Raw genomic sequence first — 9879 nt, 5'->3', positions numbered from 1 at the left:
TGGCCTCGCTGCGCCCACCGGAGCCGCGTTCCTGCCGTCTCGCCGGAGCGACGCAACAGCCGGGATGCTCCCCGAATGTGGATGTGAAAACGCGTTTTGCCCTGCGGCCTCCAGCAAATCCTGCCTCGCTGCTGGGGGGAGGACACCGCAAAAAGAAACAGGAAATATTTTATTGCACCTGTGCTGCAACGATTATTTAACTGCTAGGTTTTGCAGGGTAACAGATCGCTCTGTTTTTATATTGGTTATTAACGACTATGTTTGGAATTGCCCAAGAGCCCAGGTCGCAGGGTAACTCAAGTCGCAGAACATTAATTTTCATCTTTACCCCCCTCCCCAATACGCAGTTCTCAACTGCTTTTCAGAAACAAGCATCGCATCAGTGGGAAAGGCTAACTCCATGGACACTGCTGCTAAAAATAGGGAGAAAATTAAAAACAGTGTGATGAAAAGCTCACAGGGATTATGAGAGGTAGCTACAAAAAAAAAAAAAAAAAAAGATAATAAAGTGACGGGTAGCAACGCGAGACCACATGACTGAAGTACATTTCTAAACTGGCAACAGCCTTTGACTCAAAGATACCTTAAAATATTGTGAAAAACACAGCCAAGACTTCTGCTCTTCTAAGCACCATCTCCCCTTCTCGCTCCTTCCCCACTTTGCTCATCGCCCCCGAAAGCCCCTCTCCCAGTTCGTGTGCATCTTTTATTTGCTTCGCCAAATCTAGCGAGGTCTTTGGCCAGCTGGGCTGGGTGCAGGGAACACGGCGTGTAAGATATTCAGAGCGCTCCATCTGGATGGCCAACTGTCGAAGCCAACCCCCCAACCAGCCTTCTGACTCCAATTTCGGATCCTTAACACATGGTGCTCTTAGCACCCCTTGCTCCAATTCAGTTGCTTTTTACATCCGAATTTCAATCCCAAGTTGAGAAATGTTAGAAGCAGAAAAACATCGCACGAGCAACCTAAATTTCAGGTTCGCTGCTCAGTTCTGCAAAACAGCCACTGCTAAAGAAGCACCACCAGCGGCCTCCGCAGCGCCCAGCGGCGAGCGAAGTCGCGCGCGAACCCCTCTGCGCCAGGTCTGCTGCCCTTCCGCCCCGCAGCTCAGGACACTCGGCAAACAGCAGCGTTTCCGACGCCGCCCGAGAAAAGCGTCCCTTTTTCACGAAGGGGGAACCAGAGACGGAGGCGCTCGGCAGCGGACAAGCAGCAGAGCCGGCGCGAGGCGCCGCCGTCCCGACTCCCCTACGGCGCCGGAGCGGCCAAAGCGCGTCGGCATCCGCGGGTTTGGTCCGACCGTCTTCGCTAGCAGCGGAGGCCGAACGGTCCCAGCTAATTTCATCGTGAGCTTGCAGTCGAACCCCCGGCCACGCGCAGGATGCGCCTGCTCCGCAGCGGGACACGGGAGACGTTGCAATATTGCTTTTTGCGCGTCTGCCGCGCCGGCGGTACGGCTGAGAGCCGCGAACGGCTCCCTCCCCGCCGGCTCGGCGTCCGTCGGGGTGGGCACGGCCACGGCCACGTGGCGCGCGCTGGCCCGGCTGCCCTGCAAGCGAAGGGCCGCGCTGGGCTCCGGGGAGCCCCGTCGCTTTAATAAACTGATTTTACGACGAGCGGCTCGCGGGATAGTTCATGTCTCCACATGACTAACAGTTCTTGGCAATCGCCAGCTCCCTGGCTGCAAGCTGATGTGTTTTTAAATCATGCTTAGCAATCAAATCGGTATTTGCCAGCGCTGCCGGAGCCTCCGCGTCCCCGCTCCGCGTTTTCGCCGAGAAACCGCTGGGTCTCCCTGCGAAGCCCGCCGGCAGGGGAGCAGCTCCTCGGCCCTTTCAGCATCCCTTCCCCGTTACGAGTCTTTTGATCCGCTCGGACAAGAAGGACGGGGATGCACAGGCCGGGGCCGGCCCCGAGACGCTCAGCATCCTCCTTCGCCTCCACTGCACCCTCGCAAGTCAGTTCACGAATCGCAGATGAAGCAGTCGGCCGATGCCTGCGCTGCTCGAGGCTCGGGAGCCAAAAGCAAGCCACAAAATGCTGCGGTCGCAGCGAGGTGCAGCGGGGCATCCTTGCAGGGAGGGCAGCGCCGACACGCGGGGGCACCAGGGAAAGGCTCTGCAGGGACACGGCGGCGCGCACAGCTTCCTTCCCTTTCCAAATTGCTTCCAGATCCACAGATGAGAAGAAAGCCACCGCCTCCCAGCGCCCCTGCAAGGCCTGGCACCCTGGGGCCTGCTGGGGACGCTGCTACCTGTAAAAAGCAGCGTCACGGCCACCGGGGCACAAAGCCGAAGGGAGACAGCGTATTCGGCACCTCCTCGCCCGACGTTCACCCGGCTCGGGCCCACGAGCGCGCCGGGAACGCCGTCTCCAAAACCCAACGGCGAGCGCGCGCTGGACGGCTGCAGCCAACCCTTTCCCCGCGCCGCATCCCCTTCCCCAAACCCCCAAACAGCCTCATTTTCCCCAAACCACGCTCCGCCAGGCTACGGAGTGAGGGGCCGGGGAAGGGCCTGGGTTTGTCCCACCATCGCCATCCCCGCGCCACGGCCCGGCCGCGGATGCTGGTGCCCGGGGCGGCCGGCCGGGATGCAGCCGCCGCAAGCTGGGATGCAGCCACCACAAGCCAGGAAGGGGCCAGCGGCCCCATGCATGAGTTTCCCTTTGGAAGGAGCAGCCTTGTTAAGGAGCGACCCGAGCTGCCTGGAGACGGAGGGGTTTTCTCCGCATACCTCAACTCTCCATGGCAAAGCCGCGCCAACTCCCACTTTGTCATGCAAATGCGGGCGCCCCGGCGCGTCCCCCCGGCTCTCCCCAGCACAATGCCGGCAGCCAGCGGTACGAAATCCAAAATCCGCCGCCGCCGTCTACGCGGCAGCCGGGAGGAACCACCGGCTTCGGCGCACAAAAGCCGTGCCCTTGGGACGGGGAGACGGAGGCGCGGCGGGACCCGCGGCAAGGTGAAAGCCCGCTTGGGGAAAGCAGCCCGGGAACCTGCTTTGTGTCCGTCATTTATTGTAACAGCTGGCGAACGCGACCCGCTGACCAACAGCTGCCCGGGCCGAGCGGCGGCGGGAAGGCATGAAATTACCATGTCATTGCAGCCCTCCGGCCGCGCCGCATTCAGAGGAGACAAAAGGAAGTTTTATCGCGGCGGAGGATGCGCGGCGGCCCCCTCCCGCACACCCGGCCCCGCCGAAACGCGGGCGGCGAGCTGGGGGAGAGACGCGGGCGGGCGGCGACGCGCTCCGGGTTAACATCCCGAGCCGTTTTCCAGCCCTGCAGAACAAGCCGGAGACGCGCGAGAGCTTCTCGCGGCGCGGAGGCAAAGCAAGGGGCAGCGCCAGCACTGAAAAATCAGTTTTTCAGCCTGAGAACGGCTCACACCGGGCGGGCGACAGCTGGGTTTTCCGGCCGGCACAGATCAGAGCAAAACACCCGATAAATACCCGCGCGCGGCGTTCCTCCCCGGGCGGCGGGGCCAGGGGCTGCCCGGCCCCATCTGCACTCGCCGCACGTTCGCTGCCGGGGCCGCGACGGAAACGCAGCGCCCGCCACCGCCAGCACCTGTTTTCTCGATTGTCTTGGGCTTTTCCCCCCCCAGCGCAGCAGAACGGGCTCAAAAACAATAAAATTTATAACCCGCTCCTCCAAAACAGTCAGTTATAAACCAGCCTTTTCTGTTTCCTAAAATGCTACACAAGTGAAAAGTGACTTTGGGCTGCCTCAGGTTTTTTTCCTTTAAAAAAAAAAAAAAGAAAAAAAGACAGAAGTTTCCCTGCTGTTCCAGCATTAACAGCGTTCTTTCTCCCAAAGAAAGGCTTTTTGCCCCAGTTCCAACTAGCCGCCTTCGACACACGCACGCTCTCCCCATCTCCAAGCCGCACATCTTTAAAACGAGCAGCTCTGCGCAAGCCGTGCAAGACCCTGTCCCCCAAAGCACAGATCACTGGAGCGCAGCCTTCAAAAAAGCACTTTATCTAATCTCTGCCAGTCCAGGCGCTCGCGCTCGCTGTCTGCTAATTCTCTGCCACACAAGTTACTGTAGGCACAATTAGGTTAATGCTACTGCAGTTGCTTTTTGGTTCAGCACTAAAGGGGGGTATAATTAGAATATGACCACGCAGCAGGCGGCGGGCTCCGGCCGCTAACGTCGATTCACAGCATTAAAGCTGTCACCGGGCACCGAAGCCAGTCCTCCAAGGAAAGAGCCGACTCGCCCAGCCGCCCGGTATTGCTTCTGGCCGGGGCTTTGGGGACCGCGTCCAAGAAACGCGCCGGCGCGGGCTCTCGGCTGCTTTACTACGGCATTTGCTTTTGAAAGCGGTTCAGCTCCGTGCGCACCCAGCGTGGAGCAACATGCCATGGGCAAGGCGCTTGCGAAACCCAGGCTTCCAGGATGCAGAGAGGTTTATTCACGCGCCGGCCGGGTCGGAAAGCAAACGGCCACTGCTGCGACACATCCCAAGGAAGCAGCAGCAGCGCTCACACCTCTATCCGGCGCCCTGCGCTACCCGGCGAGGCTTTTCCCTGCACGCAGGTAGCAGGTCTCCCCGCATTTCCCAGCCCAGGATGTTTGCTCCTGCCCTCCCGATTCAAACCGGCCCCTCCGGCAGAGAGCTGAGCTGCTGCCGCTCAGTTCCCCCCACGGGGGAGGCAGGATCTGGCCAAGCGCTGCTTCATCCTGCAGAAGGAAAAAGCCTGGCTGCGGCTTGGGCAGTGCCCACCGTGCCCACCCCGCTCGCCGTCCCCGAGAGCCGGCAGGGATGGTGCAGCGGGAAATGTGCGGATTTGCCTCTCTCGGGAGAGATGTCGGCGCCTGGAGTCATCCCGGGCAAGCTGCTCGTCCAGGCTTTTTAATCACGGAGCAGGAGTCCCAGGGCCTCCGCTAACAGCGCCTAGAAAGGGCAAAAGATAACAGCTCTCCAGCTGCTTCCAGGAGGGTTTTCACATGCTCGCGCTCGGACTCTCCAAGGACAAGCTAAGAAAGCGCAAGAGCAGCAGACAAAGCGGCGTCCGCTTCTCGAAAAAGAGATGGGACAAGGCAAAGGCAGCTTCCCCCCGCCAGGCTCCACTGTGCCCCACGGACGGGGCATCATCCCCACGCGGCAGCTCTGCAGCCCCAGAGCGACCGAACCACGCACGCAGCGCTGCGCGGGATCAGAAAACACGCTGCAGAGAAAGCAGTGCCTCTCCGTCTGGTTTGGCTTCCTGATTTCTTTTAACATCTGCCATTTTAATCATTTGTCTCCGTTTTGTTCCTTCCTGGGTTTAGAGATAGACAACAGAAAGCGTTTAGAGATAAATCACACGTGCTCTGTCTCGAGGCAAGGTGCTTCTCCCGGCTTTGTTTCTTGAAATAATCCTGTCCTAGAAACACACGCATGCGATTTCATGTTTCCTGAAGATAAAGAGATCCCACAGAAAGAACGGCTTCGGGTTTTTTGCAGCGTTTAGCACAGGAAGACAACGGTTAAGATTAACAGCTCTTAGGAAGTTTGCAAGGGATAAAGAAAACTGCAAGTTGGGGAGAAAATGGGTTTAGCTTTCAAAACCACCATGCGCACGTGTTCCTCCTCCGGCAACTGCCCGCAGTCCCCCAAAACCCCCTCTGTTCGCACGATCTGCAGGTCTAAACGCAGGTTTTCCGTGTGCTTTATCAGCCCGACGGATCACAGCCGTGGCGTTATTAAGGCACGCGCGCGAGGCTGACGTTCCGACCCAGGAGATGCCAGCAAGGGGAAGGGATGCAGACGCAGAGCGGGGCGGGAGGCACCGCGTTAACGCCCTGGCGCGGGGTAAACGTCCAGGGGACTTGCTGGGCAGCAAAGCAGGTCGAGGAGCAGCTTTGGGGGCAGACGTCCCCGCTCCCTTGGGCCACGCGGCTCCTCCGAGGGGCATGGCAGCCTCCCTGGCATTAACGCTTGGGGACATCATTCCCGGGCGGGTGGATGAAACCCGGCTCCGGGTGCCCAGCCCCGGGCGCGAGGAAAGCAGGAGACCCTGCAGCGAGTGCGGGAAACTAGGGATGAGATGCTCTCGGCTCGCAGGTGGGTCGGGGCAACCTCCCCCGGCTCGGGGAGCAGCTGAGGCCGCCCAAAACCGCCTCCCGTGGTGCAAGACACGCTCCCGGTTCGGGCAGACCGGACGGGGTTGCTGCTGCCACTTTTAGCAGCGGTGGCAGTTTTTGGTTTTCTGTGCATGCGCGGTGACCCGGGCGGTCCCATCCCGCGGGGAGGCACCATCTCCATGCCAGGACTGGGCTCGGGAACTACGCTTAAAGTAAGATACTGGGGGCGAAAAGAGCAGCTCTCAAGAGCAGAGCATCACCGACACGCTCCCAGCGCAGCCCTGACCCCGCCAGACGCGCTCCCGGCTTAAATAAGACGGCGGCACCACCTGAAATATTTTTAAAGCACCTTCATAGAGTTACTTAAGCCTCGCAAACCCACCGCACGAGGGGCACAAGCGGCATTATCTGCCCGGTCCAGACGGAGTCGGCAGCACAAAGCAGCCGTATCTCGCCTGCAGACGCGCAGCAAGCCGCTGCTACAGCCCTGGCTCCCGCACTAATCTCTAAATCACTGCTTGCCGAAGGCCAATAAATCAGCATCAAACATCACCTTCCAGCTGCCAGCGGTTTGCGCAGACACGGAGGCATCTCCGTTACACTTCAAATTAAGTACACCGAAGAAGGACCAAAGTTTGGTTTTAAACGTGCAGCTGTTTCACACCAAAGCGGCGCCGCCGTAGCGTAGCGGGCGCCGACCTCCTCCCCACGCGATGCCGCAGCAGGCCACGGCGCTCGTGCCCTCTCCCCAGTCCCAGCCCCGTTTCGGACAGCAAAAATCTTCTGCGAATTGCAGGAGAAGTTTGCAAACCTCGCGCCAGCAAGCGCCTGCCGACACAGTGGCCGCGGCGGCCGGGTTTTGAGGAAGGGCTCCCGGAAACCCCGCGTGCCACCCACAGCCGATGTTCGGAGCATCGTTAGCAGCAGCCGTGTTTCACCGGGCGCATGGAGGCAGGCGACACAGGCGGCGAACTCCCAGTGGGAGCCTCCCGGCCCCTCTCCGGCCGCAGCATCCCCGTGTCCCCACGTCCCCAGGAAAGGAGAGGAGGAGGAGGAGGAGGCACGAGAAGGAGGAGGGACGAGGATGCTGCTCCTCCTGGGAAAAGGAGCGGAGCGGCGGCTCCCAGACGGGCTCAGCAGGTGCCCCCCAGCACTCTTCTCCTGCGGGACCCCCGCTCGGTGCCCCCGGCCCCCCTGCCCTCTCCCCAGCCCACTGCACCCCCCTCCACGGCACAATCCCCCTCTGCGTAACCCCACGGCGTGGCGCCCACAGCCCCCTCACCCCCGTTGCACAGCCCTCCATTGCACAGCCCTGATCCCCACGTTGTGCCCCCCAATGCACAGCTCCCCGTTGCTGGGGGGGGGGCCCTGACCCCGCTGCAGGGCTCCCCATTGCACACTCTTCACTCCCCCCTTTGCACAGCCCCACAGTGTCCCTCTCTTGCCCCCACTACAGGCCCCCATTGCACATCTCTCACCCCACCACTGTGGACCCCTCACCCCTCACTGCAAGCCGCCCCATTGCACACCCCTCACCCCCCATTGCGCACCCCTTACTCCTCATTGTACACCCCCCCGTTGCAGACCTCTTGCCCCCCATTGCAGAGCCTCCATTGCACACCCCTCACCCCATTGCACACCCCCCATTGCGCACCCCTTACTCCTCATTGTACACCCCCCCGTTGCAGACCTCTTGCCCCCCATTGCAGAGCCCCCATTGCACACCCCTCGCTCCCCATTGCACAACCCTTGCCCCCATTGCAGAGCCCCCATTGCACACCCCTCGCCCCCCATTGCAGAGCCCCTGTTTCACACCTCTCCCTCCCCATTGCACAGCCCCATCGCACACTCCTACGCTTCTCACCGCCCGGGCGCAGACCCCCCCGCCGCACCCCTCTCGCCCCGCTTTGCGGACCTCCGGCCGCTCCCGCCCCCCCTCGCACACCCCTCGCCCCCCACTGCGGAGCCGCCGCTTCGCCGCCGGCGCTACCTGCTCCCGAGGGTCCCGCTTCCATCCCATCCACGCGGGCGCCGCTCCGCTCCGCGCCGGGGGGCCGCGGGCAGGGCCGGGCAGGGCGCGGGCCGGGGCCGGGGCCGGGCCGGGCCGGGGCCGGTGCTGCACCGCCGCCCGCCGCAGCCGCCTCCACGCCTGCGCCCCAGCGCGCATGCGCCGCGCCGCCCCGCGCCCAACAAAGGCGGCGCGCCTGGCGGCCCCTGGCGGCGCGGCGCGGCGCAGCACGGCGCCCTCCCTCCCGCCCGCCACAGCACGGCACGGCACGGCACGGCGCCGCCATCTTGGGCCCGCCGCGAGGCGGGAAGGCGGCCGCGGGCGGCGGACGCCCAGGGGACCCCGGGGGCGGAGGGGGCCGGCGTGCGCCTGCGTGAGCGGCGCGGACGCGTGACAGGGAGCCCACCCCCGGGCCTAAACGCTGAGGTGGAGAGATGCCACCAACCTGAATCACCGTTTTGGCCATGTTTCGACCTGCCTCTTTCCCAAATCTTAAGGTTCCCGCAGCAGCTTTAAACAGACAATTCAAAGACAACAATAGAATGCGTTTCCTAAATTCTTTTTCTGTCTCTCATGACATTGGCAACGTGGGCCTTGCCTGCAGCCAGGGTCAGACACGGGGGCAAAGGACTATATGGCAGCACGAGGTTTTTAAGCTCCTACCTCATTACCGCTTATCGGAACAACACAAAACATACTGCGTTCACCAACTGCTCTTTAGCTTGAGCAGGAGAAAGGCCCAAGGCTTCCCACCTCCTTTTCCCCCTCTCTCCCCTTCCTAAAAACACGTTACGCGTCGGGAATCAAGCACTCACAGAGCGCAACATGTAAGGCGGAAAATAGGGCAGGTGGGCGCCAGCGAAACCTTGAGTCCACAGGGACATGGAGGAGCTTCGCACTGTCCCCAGGAGGGGACAACAGCAGCCAGACTGGAAGCAGGATGCCTCAAAGAGCTTTCCTCAGGCGGTCTTTAGTTATAGAGCCACCTATTAAAAAAATTAATGCTTTAATAACTGATGTCCCACAGTGCTGTCAGCTCACAGGAGCCGAGATAGTCATAGTTTCCTTGTGGGTTTATGATGAGATGCCTTTTGCAGCTGAGCTTTTTTGGTTTTGTTTCTTTGAGACTTGTTTTTTTTTCTTGCCAGACTGGGAAGAAAACAGCAGGGAATGTGTTCAGTTTTTAATTACTTTAAGGGTTCTCTGTTCTGAGCCTTACCGGCAAATAACCAGGGTTGGGTGCCTGGCTGTCTCACTGCTGGGTCACAGCCCAGCGAGCACCGTGTTTGGAGCCCCCTCTCGTGGTATTGTTGCACCTAAAACCAAGCAAAACAGGAGATGGAAAAGCCTGGGCCAGAAGGACCCATTTTTAACTATGCATTTGAGACTTATTTTCACCAAACAGTGGAATCCACAGATCCTGTGGTGGAGCAGAACACAACGTGGAGCTCGTATGCAGTTCACACTATGAGATTTATAGAATATGAGAGCAGAATTGCTGTCCTGAAGCAGAACATACATCCAGATAACTAATGATGTTTTGATTTATAGTGTAAGATATCTTGCTGACCAGTTAAGTCAGTTGTCAGTCAAGTTTCTTTAAATACCTGACAAACCCTGGAAGAAGTTCCTCACCCTTCTCTTCTCCGTCCCCTTCCTCCATTACTGCTTTCAGTAATGCCTCTCTAAACACAGGAGCTGCCCCTCAGGAGCCCTTGACCCTGTTGAGCATGCAGCCTCTCCTACCAAATGCCCCTCAGCCTTTTAATTATCCATTCTCTAGTCTGTTGGACAATT

This window comes from Apteryx mantelli, chromosome 27 (genome assembly GCF_036417845.1).
Source record: "Apteryx mantelli isolate bAptMan1 chromosome 27, bAptMan1.hap1, whole genome shotgun sequence".
NCBI lineage: Eukaryota > Metazoa > Chordata > Aves > Apterygiformes > Apterygidae > Apteryx > Apteryx mantelli.
This window is presented reverse-complemented; position numbering follows the sequence as displayed.